Source organism: Mustela nigripes, chromosome 2, assembly GCF_022355385.1.
Source record: "Mustela nigripes isolate SB6536 chromosome 2, MUSNIG.SB6536, whole genome shotgun sequence".
NCBI classification, from domain to species: domain Eukaryota; kingdom Metazoa; phylum Chordata; class Mammalia; order Carnivora; family Mustelidae; genus Mustela; species Mustela nigripes.
This window is the reverse complement of record NC_081558.1, coordinates 66,911,308-66,921,044: the sequence shown is the minus strand read 5'-3', so window position 1 is coordinate 66,921,044 and position 9,737 is coordinate 66,911,308. Positions and strand designations below refer to the sequence as shown.

Here is a 9,737-nt window from a genome sequence, read left to right as displayed (position 1 = left end):
TTTTTTTATTTTTTTTTTTAAAGATTTTATTTATTTATTTGACAGAGAGAAATCACAAGTAGTCGGAGAGGCAGGCAGAGAGAGAGAGACGGAAGCAGGCTCCCTGCTGAGCAGAGAGCCCGATGCGGGACTCGATCCCAGGACCCTGAGATCATGACCTGAGCCGAAGGCAGCGGCTTAACCCACTGAGCCACCCAGGCGCCCTATTTTCACCATTTTAAACTATTTTATCTTATCAATACTTTTAAAAAACTTTTAAAATTTTCATTGTTTAAATCATATTCTATTGCTTTATTGTATTTAACCTTGTTTTCTGTATACATGTTAAGTTTTTGTTTCTTTAAAATTTTGGGATACAGTTTCTTCTAACAGATCAAAATATATGCTAAATCTAGTGTGTGGCTTTTTTCCCTAGTCTCCAGCCAGATCACATTCTCTCCTTTTTTGTTTTTTTTCCTTCTTATTTCAACCAACTTCTTATCTTCCCAATTCCTTTTTTAGATTCTTTTAATTTCCATCTTTACAGCCATATTCCATTCCTTCATCATGTTTATCCTTATTTTTGTATATATATAAGTTTTTCTTTCTTTAAAATTTTGGAAGGCAGTTTCTTCTAACATACCAAAATACACCCAAAATCAAATGTGTGGCTCTAATGTGTGGCTCTGTTATATATATATATATGTATTTTTTTCTTTCTCCTACCTACACCCCCACCCCCGGTTTTGGATCTCTTCTGATTTGGTTAGTGTATATTTTTCTGAGGTCGCTGCTACATTTTTAGTATTTTGTTCCCTCATTCAGCTATTCTTATCTGGATAAAATGACAAGGCAGAAAAACTCACCTCAAACAAACAAGAGGCAGTACCGACAGCTAGGGACCTAATCAATATGGATATCAGATGTCAGATGTAGAACCAGAGTTCAAAATGATGATTATCAAGATGCTAGTTGGGCTTGAAAAAAGCATAGGACACTGGGGAATCCCTTTCTGGGAAATAAAAACCATTTCTGGGGAAATAAAAGAACTAAAATCTAACCAAGTTGAAATAAAAAAAGTTATTAATGAGATGCAATAAAAAATGGAGGCTCTTACTGCTAGGTTAAATGAGGCAGAAGAGAGAATTAGTAATATAGAAGACCAAATGATGGGGAATAAAGAAACTGAGAAAAAAGGAGATAAACAACTACTTTACACGAGAGGAGAATTTGAGAGATAAGTGATACCATAAGATGAAATAATGTTAGAATAATCGGGATCCCAGAACAAGAAGAAAGAGAGAAAGGGGCAGAAGGTATATTAGAGCAAATTATAATGCAGAATTTCCCTAATTTGGTGATGAGAACAGGCATCAAAATCCAGGAGGCAAAGAGAATCCACCTCAAAATCAATAAAAATACATCAACAGCCTGTCATCTAATAGTAAAACATAGAAGTCTCAGTAATAAAGAGAAAATCCTGAAAGCAGCTCGGAACAAGAAGTCTGTAACCTACAGCAGTAGAAATAATAGATTGGCAGCAGACCTATCCAGAGAGACCTAGCAGGCCAGAAAGGACTGACATGATATATTCAGAGAACTAAACGAGAAAAATATGCAGCCAAAATGCTATATCTAGCTAGGCTGTCCCTGAAAATAGAAGAAATATAAAGCTTCCAGGAAAAACAGAAACTAAAAGAATCTGCTATCACCAAACCAGCCCTACAAGAAATATTGAAAGGGATCCTCTAAGCAAAGGAGAACCTAGAAGTAACAGACCAGAAAGGAACAGAGACAACATACAGAAACAGTCACCTTACAGGCAATGCAATGGCACTAAATTCATACCTTTCAATAGTTACCCTGAATGTAAATGGGCTAGATGCCCCAATCAAAAAACACTGGGTATCAGAATGGATTAAAAAAGCAAGCCCCACTGATACTCTGTCTGCAAGAAACTCATTGAGCCAAAGACACCTCCAGATTTAAAGTGAAGTGGTGGAAAACAACTTACCATGCTAATGGTCATCAAAAGAAAGTTGGGGTGGCGATCCTTGTATCAGATAAATTAGATTTTAAGCCAAAGACTATAGTAAGACCCAAAGAAGGACAATTATATATTTAAAGAAGAAGATCTAACAATTTCAAATATCTATGCCCCTAACATGGGATCACCCAATTATATAAACCAATTAATTACAAAATCGAAGAAACACATTGACAATAATACAATAATAGTAGGGGACTTTAATAACCCCCTAAATGAAATGGACAAATCATCCAAGCAAAAGATCAACGAGGAAATAAAGGCCTTAAATGACACACTGGACCAGATGGACATCACAAATATATTCAGAATATTCCATCAGAATACACATTCTTCTCTAGTGCACACGGAACATTCTCCAGAATAGATCACATCCTGGGTCACAAATCAAGTCTCACCCGGTACCAAAAAGATTGGGATTATTCCCTGCATATTTTCAGAACACAAGGCTTTGAAACTCGAACTCAACCACAAGAGGAAAGTTGGAAAGAACTCAAACACATGGAGGCTAAAGAGCATCCTACTAAAGAATGAAGGGGTCAACCAGACAATTAAAGAAGAATTTTAAAAATTCACGGAAACAAAAATGAAAACACAACTGTTCAAAATCTTTGGGATACAACAAAGCTGGTCCTGAGAGGGAAGTATACACCAATACAAGCCTTCTCAAGAAACAAGGAAGGTCTCAAAAATACAAATCCGGACCCTACACTAAAAGGAGCTGGAGAAAAAAACATCAAATAAAGCCTAAACCTAAACCCCACGGGAGAAAAGAAATAATAAAGATCACAGCACAAATAAATGAAATAGGAACCAAAAGAACAGTAGAACAGATAAACGAAACTAGGAGCTGATTCTTTGAAAGAATAAGAGTGATAAACCCCTGGCCAGACTTATCAAAAAGAAAAGAGAAAGGACCCAAATTAATGAAATCATGAATGAAAGAAGAGAGATCACAACCAACACCAAAGAAATACAAACAATTTTAAGAACATATTACAAGCAACTATATGTCAGCAAAGTAGACAATCTGGAAGAAATGGATGCATTCCTAAAGACATATAAACTACCACAACTGAACCAGGAAGAAACAGAAAACCTGAACAGACCCATAACCAGTAAGGAGATTGAAGCAGTCATCAAAAATCTCCCAAAAAACAAGAGCCGAGGGCCAGACAGCTACCCAGGGGAATTCTTCCAAACATTTAAAGAAGAGTTAATACCTATTCTGAAACTGTTGCAAAAAATAGAAAGGAAAGCTTCCAAACTCATTTTATGAGGCTAGTATTATCTTGATCACCAAACCAGACAAAGACCCCATCAAAAAGGAGAACTACAGACCAACATCCCTGATGAACATGGATGCAAAAATGCTCACCAAAATACTAGCCACTAAGATCCAACAGTACATTGAAAGGATTATTCACCACGACGAAGTGGGATTTATTCCTTGGCTGCAAGGCTCATTCAACATCCACATACCAATCAATCTGATACATTAATGAAAGAAAGAGCAAGAACCATATGATACTTTCTATAGACCCTGAAAAAGCATTTGGCAAAGTACAGCATTCTTTCTTGATCAAAACTCTTCAAAATGTAGGGATAGAGGGTATATACCTCAATATCATCAAAGCCATCTATGAAAAACCCACAGTGAATATCAAAAACTCTGTTTTTGGTCAGCAACATGGCAGGGCTGTACACTATCACCACTACTATTCAACATAGTACTAGCAGTCCTAGCCTCATTGCTTCTTGGCCTTTTGGCTAAGATCAAATATAGAAGTCCTAGCTTCAGCAATCAGACAACAAAAAGAAATAAAAGGCATCCAAGTCACCAAAGAAGAAGTCACTCTTTGCAGATATGATACTTTATGTGGAAAACCCAAAATACTCCACTCCAAAACTGCTAGAACTCATACAGGAATTATGTAAAGTGGCAGGATATAAAATCTACACACAGAAATCAGTTGCATTTCTATACACCAACAACAAAACAGAACAAAGAGAAATTAAGGAGTCAATCCTATTTACAACTGGACCCAAAACCCATAAGATACCTAGGAATAAACCTAACCAAAGAGGCAAAGAATCTGGTCTCAGAAAACTATAAAGTATTTATGAAAGAAATGGAAGAAGACACAAAGAAATGGAAAAACATTCCATGCTCATGGATTGAGGAACAAATATTGTGAAAATGTCTATGCTACCTAAAGCAATCTACACATTTAATGCAATCCCTATCAAAATACCATCATTTTCCCCCCAAGGAAATGGAAAATATAATCTTGAAATTTATATGGAACCAGAAAAGACCCCGAATAGCCAGAAGAATGTTGAAAAAGAAAGCCAAAGTTGGAGGCATCGCAATTCCAGACTTCAAGCTCTATTACAAAACTGTCATCATCAAGACTGGGACAAAAACAGACACATAGAAATAGACTCAAAATAGATGAAAGACATCAGTGTGAGACAGGAATCCCTCAAAATCATTGAGAACACAGGCAGCAACTTCTTTGACCTCAGCCACAGCAGTTTCTTCCTAGAAACATCACCAAAGGCAAGGGAAGCAAGGGCAAAAATGAACTATTGGGACTTCATCAAAACCAAAAGCTTCTGCACAACAAAGGAAACAGTCAACAAAACCAAAAGACAACCAACAGAATGGGAGAAGACATTCACAAATGACATATCAGATAAAGGGCTAGTATAAAAAAAAATCTATAAAGAACTTATCAAACTCAACACCCAAAGAATAATCCAGTCAAGAAATGGGCTAAGATATAAACAGACATTTCTGCAAAGATGACATCTAATGGCCAACAGACACGTGAATATGTGCTCCACATCACTCAGCATCAGGGAAATACAAAGCAAAGCTTCAATGAGATACCACCTCACACCAGTCAGAATAGCTAAAATTAACAAGTCAGTAATTGACAGATGTTGGCGAGGATATGAAGAAAGAGGAACCCTTCTCCAGTGTTGGTGGGAATACAAGCTGGTGCAACCATTCTGGAAAGCAGCATTGAAAATAGAGCTACCCTACGACCCAGCAATCGCACTATTGGGTATTTACCGTAAAGATACAAATGTAGTGCTCCAAAGGGGCATGTGCACCCGAACATTTATAGCAGCAATGCCCACAATAGCCAAACTATGGAAAGAAGCTAAATGTCCAGCAACCGATGAATGGATAAAGAAGAGGTGGTATATATACATGATGGAATATTATGCAGTCATCAAAAACCCCCAAATCTTTCCATTTGTGACAACATGCATGGAACTAGAGGGTATTATGCTGAGCGAAATAAGTCAATGAGAGAAAGACAATTATCATATGATCTCTCTAATCTGAGGAATTCGAGAGGCAGGAGGGGGATCATGTGGGTAAGGGAGGGAAAAATGAAACAAGATGGCACTGGGGAGGGAGACAAACTGGAAGAGACTCTTATATCAGGAAACAAACTGAGGGCTGCTGTGGGAGAGGGGCGATGGGGTGGCTGGGTGATGGACATTGGGGAGGTATGTGCTATGGTGAGTGCTGTGAACTGTGTAAGACTGATGATTCACAGACCTGAACCCCTGAAACAAATAATACATTACATGTTAATAAAAAATACATATATAATAAAGAAAAGACTACAAAGAGAAAACAACTCCACAACAGCAAAACTAGCTTCATATGAATGTAGTCTCTTTTTGGTTTCAACTCTCCATATTTTCAAGGGAAGTTAAAACTAAGTTATTAAGATTTGCAACCATTTCATTTTCTAAAAAAGAACATATACTTTTATCGTTAATTGAATAATTCAATTATTCAATTACTATCTTATGAATAAAGATTTCATCATAAATATTGAGCACTAAATAGTAATTAAAATAAAGCACATCACATCACAAAAAGATGTTAGTCAGCTTCTGACTAAAGTTACTTAAAAGACATTTTTTTAATTTTAATTTTTAAAAACTTTATTAAGTTCTTTAATTCCAGTATAGTTATCAGTGTTTTATTAGTTTTAGGTGTACAATATAGTGACTCAACAATTCTCTATATTACTCAGTGCTCACCATAGTAAGTGTAGTACTTAATCTCCATCACCTATCTACTGAATCCCCACCCTAAAAGACATTTTAACAAAAACAGTGTAAAGATCAGTGACTTCATGCAAAATTCAAGATGCTTAAACAATGATGAATCTACTTCTGCCATAATGCTAGTGATCTTAAGGAATCTATCACTGAGTTTCTAGAATAAAAACTTAACTTTTAAAATATAAGTCAACTGAATGATGGAAAAAGTGAAAATTTCCAATGTTAGATCATTGCACTATGGAGCTGAAGAAGGGAGATTTGCAAAATCAACATAGGAAAGGAAATCCAGGTAGAATATATTATTAAGATTGAACCAAATTACAATACAGAACGAAAAAAGTAACTGAATTTTAATAAACATAATTTGAGAAATTAACAGTGAACTTAGCAAAGTGTGATTCAAAAGGTTGGAACACAAAAAATGGGAACAGTTCTGAATAAGAAGTGGGAAACAAAATATTTATAAAGATTAGAGATACCTAACCTTAAAAGACAGCCAAGGGGAGATGAAGTAACAAGGTGGTTAGTTAGGTACATCAACAAAAAACTAATCAGGAAACAAATCAAGAAAAGAAAAAATGTAGTATACCTTCATACCTTTCAAACTTATCACAAATTTTTAAAATTAGGAATATTTTGATACATACAAAAGAATATATAATACTTTATAGTTCCTAATAAGAGTGTATGAATCACCACTGAAACTTAAAAACTAGATTACTAGTATCATGGTATCTACTTTGTGTTCTCCCCTTATTTACTTTCTCTACCTCTCAACCAGTAAGTATGCTCATGATTTCTGCTTTTTGTTCCCTTCAGGGTTTTACCACAATGTATACATTCTTAAAATGTGGCTTTTGAAAATTCTGAATCTTAAAAAAATAGTATATGCTGTATATAGTCTTTTGAAACTAGCTTTTTCCCCCACTAGCATTATAATACTAAGACTTATCCATGCCATTTTGTGAGATTTAGTACATTTCACTATGTTTATACTTCACATTATATATTATATCACATATTTATCATCTACATTAAAAATATTCCATATTCCAGTGAATATTTGGTTGTTTTCAGTATTTTTGCTATTAAGAATAGTGCTGCTATGAACATTTTTTTAAAAAAGATTTTTATTTATTTATTTGAGAGGGAGAGAGCATGAGCAGGGGAGGCAGGAGGAGGAAAGAGATAGACAAGCAGACTCCATGCTAAGCATCAAGACTGATGTAAGGCTCAATCTCATGACCCTGAGATCATGATCTGAGCCAAAGTCAAGAGCTGGATGCTCAACCGACTAAGCCACCCATACACTACTGAACATTTTTATACATGTCACCTGGTTTATATTTATTTGTAAGAGCTTCTTTAGTGTATACTCAAAAGTTGCAATACTTGGTCAATGCCAATGTTCATTTTTATAGAACAGTGACAACTTGTTTCCCAGATACACATCTATACTTCATTTCCTAGCCTCCCTTGCAGTACAAGCAGGCACATAACTAACAGCTAGCCACAGGAAGGTGCCCAGCTGGAAGGAAGCCATTGTTGAAAACAATACAACTTCCTTCAAACAGGTGCTTAATAACTGCAGGGAGCAGGGCCTCCTCGATGCCTCCACACACCATTCCCAACTTTATTAGACAAACAGTAAGTAAACTTCTGTTGTGTTAAAGAATTTTAGACATTAGATAATTATTGAATACATATGCCACATTAGTCTACTCTACACTAGTGTAGACAGAGACATCTTGAAGGGGGAGCTTCTAGAAAAAAAATCTAAAATATGTGACATCTGCCTAGTGGCTGACAGCAAAGGAAACAGAGCAGATAACTATGTGAAACTACTGCCAGTGATAATGTGGAGGGCAGACACAGTATGTAGATCTAATTTAGAGAAGAGGTTACAAAGTGCCAAAAGGTTAGTGACTAATGGCTTATCACTGCTGTGGTTAGCAAGGCATTACAAGAAATAAAGTACTCAGGAAAAAACTAGTTGGCTTGCAAGCAGAAATAAAAGGGGAGAGAGCACAGAAACTGAAAGCCTTAGATTGCTGAAAAAGCCAATTATGTCTAAACATTACTTTCCAAAACTTAAAAGTATCTTGGGCTACAGAAGATTGCTTGAAATTCTATGTTATATACATTAAACCCTGTAGCAAAGACTAAATTAAAATTGCCCCGTTTCTTTCCAACCCTATTATTGTTGCAGATGTCTCTGGAGAGATATTACTGAGAAAGAGAGGCACAGAGGCAAAAAGTAAAATATAGGAGTCCTAAGGCTGCAGTCTAAGAAATAACTGGGTGGGGTTACAGGCATGGAACTAGAATCAAACAAATCAGATGAGCAGTGAGTTATTAAATTCTGTCAAAGAATTCATCCAAAATCTTAGTCTAAAATATACCACTTAGAAACTAATCCTCAGAACTCCAAAACTGCATAGGTAAGAAATGACTATGAAATAGGAAGAAACCCCAAGACAGGAATATTCCCTAACATCCACTTCAGGTTAGTTATGGAAGATAGTGGGCAAGAAAGAACCTTCCAAAGGCTGCAAGTTAAGGATCACCAAAAACCAGTGGGAAAAGAGTTCTTCACGGAAGACAGAGTAGGACCTTCCCCTACTGCCAGCACAAGCTTGACTAGCAGAATCTCATCATTGCTATAGAACCGTAACTACTGTGTGTCTTACTGTGTGTCTTCCCCTTCCCAAATTTTGTTTATTGCAGTCACCTTGAATAAGGGGAGGGGCAGTAGATGGGGAAAGTTAACAAATTCATGAAGCACCACATGGAGATATGACAGAGAAGACTGCATATCAGCCAGAGATCCTACACTTGGAGCTAGATGCAGTGAATGGATGGGATTTGGTTTATCTTTTGGGGATGAGGTGTGTTCTGTGTGGAAATAAGGGTCACCAATATGGTAATCTGGTCATCAGAAAGGCAGACTAGGACATAAGTGGCTAGCTGCTCATCAAATGTCATGTTTTTCTCTTTCCCTGGGCATGCATGCCTACTGTTTGCCCAGGAAGAACAGGGCTATATGGATTTTGGAGAGCAGCTAGCTGCCTCTTCCTCTTTTGCAGCAGTCAGGTGGGGCTATGTGGTTTAAATGTGGGAACATAATATGTGCCACTTGCACAAAGAAATCTCCCAACAATCCTCAAAATATGCTCTAGAGACCCATGAAAATTATCTGAGACTCTTTCAGCAATTCCACAGGTCAAAACTATTCTTAATACAAAGATGTCATTGACCTTTTCTGTATTAACACTTCCACTAATGGAATGGTGGGCAAACTGCTGGTTCCTGAGCACAAATAAAGGCAGTGGGAAACTGTACTTAGAGTCATTTTAGCCTTCAATGTCAGGCCTTCAGTGTTTAAAGCCCAAAATAACAATCATTAAAAACAAACAAACAAAAAACCAAAATAAAACAGAAGTTTTACTTAAGAATGTCCTGGACAAAGCAGAAACAAATGATTGATTTTATTGAATCTTAACTTTTGAGCACTTTTTAATTTCTGTGTGACAAAATGGTAGGTATTACTTAAGAATGTCCTGGACAAAGCAGAAACAAATGATTGATTTTATTGAATCTTAACTTTTGAGCA

The 9,737-nt window shown here is 36.4% G+C and overlaps 1 protein-coding gene and 1 pseudogene across 3 annotated transcripts in view; one reads left to right on the top strand and one right to left on the bottom strand.

The window, feature by feature from the left end:
* FBXL2 (F-box and leucine rich repeat protein 2) overlaps positions 1-9,737 on the bottom strand; it is a 149,554-nt gene that overhangs the window by 82,520 nt on the left and 57,297 nt on the right. The window lies entirely within an intron of this gene.
* Positions 8,638-9,737, top strand: part of LOC132012531 (eukaryotic translation initiation factor 1-like) — a 2,065-nt pseudogene continuing 965 nt past the window's right edge.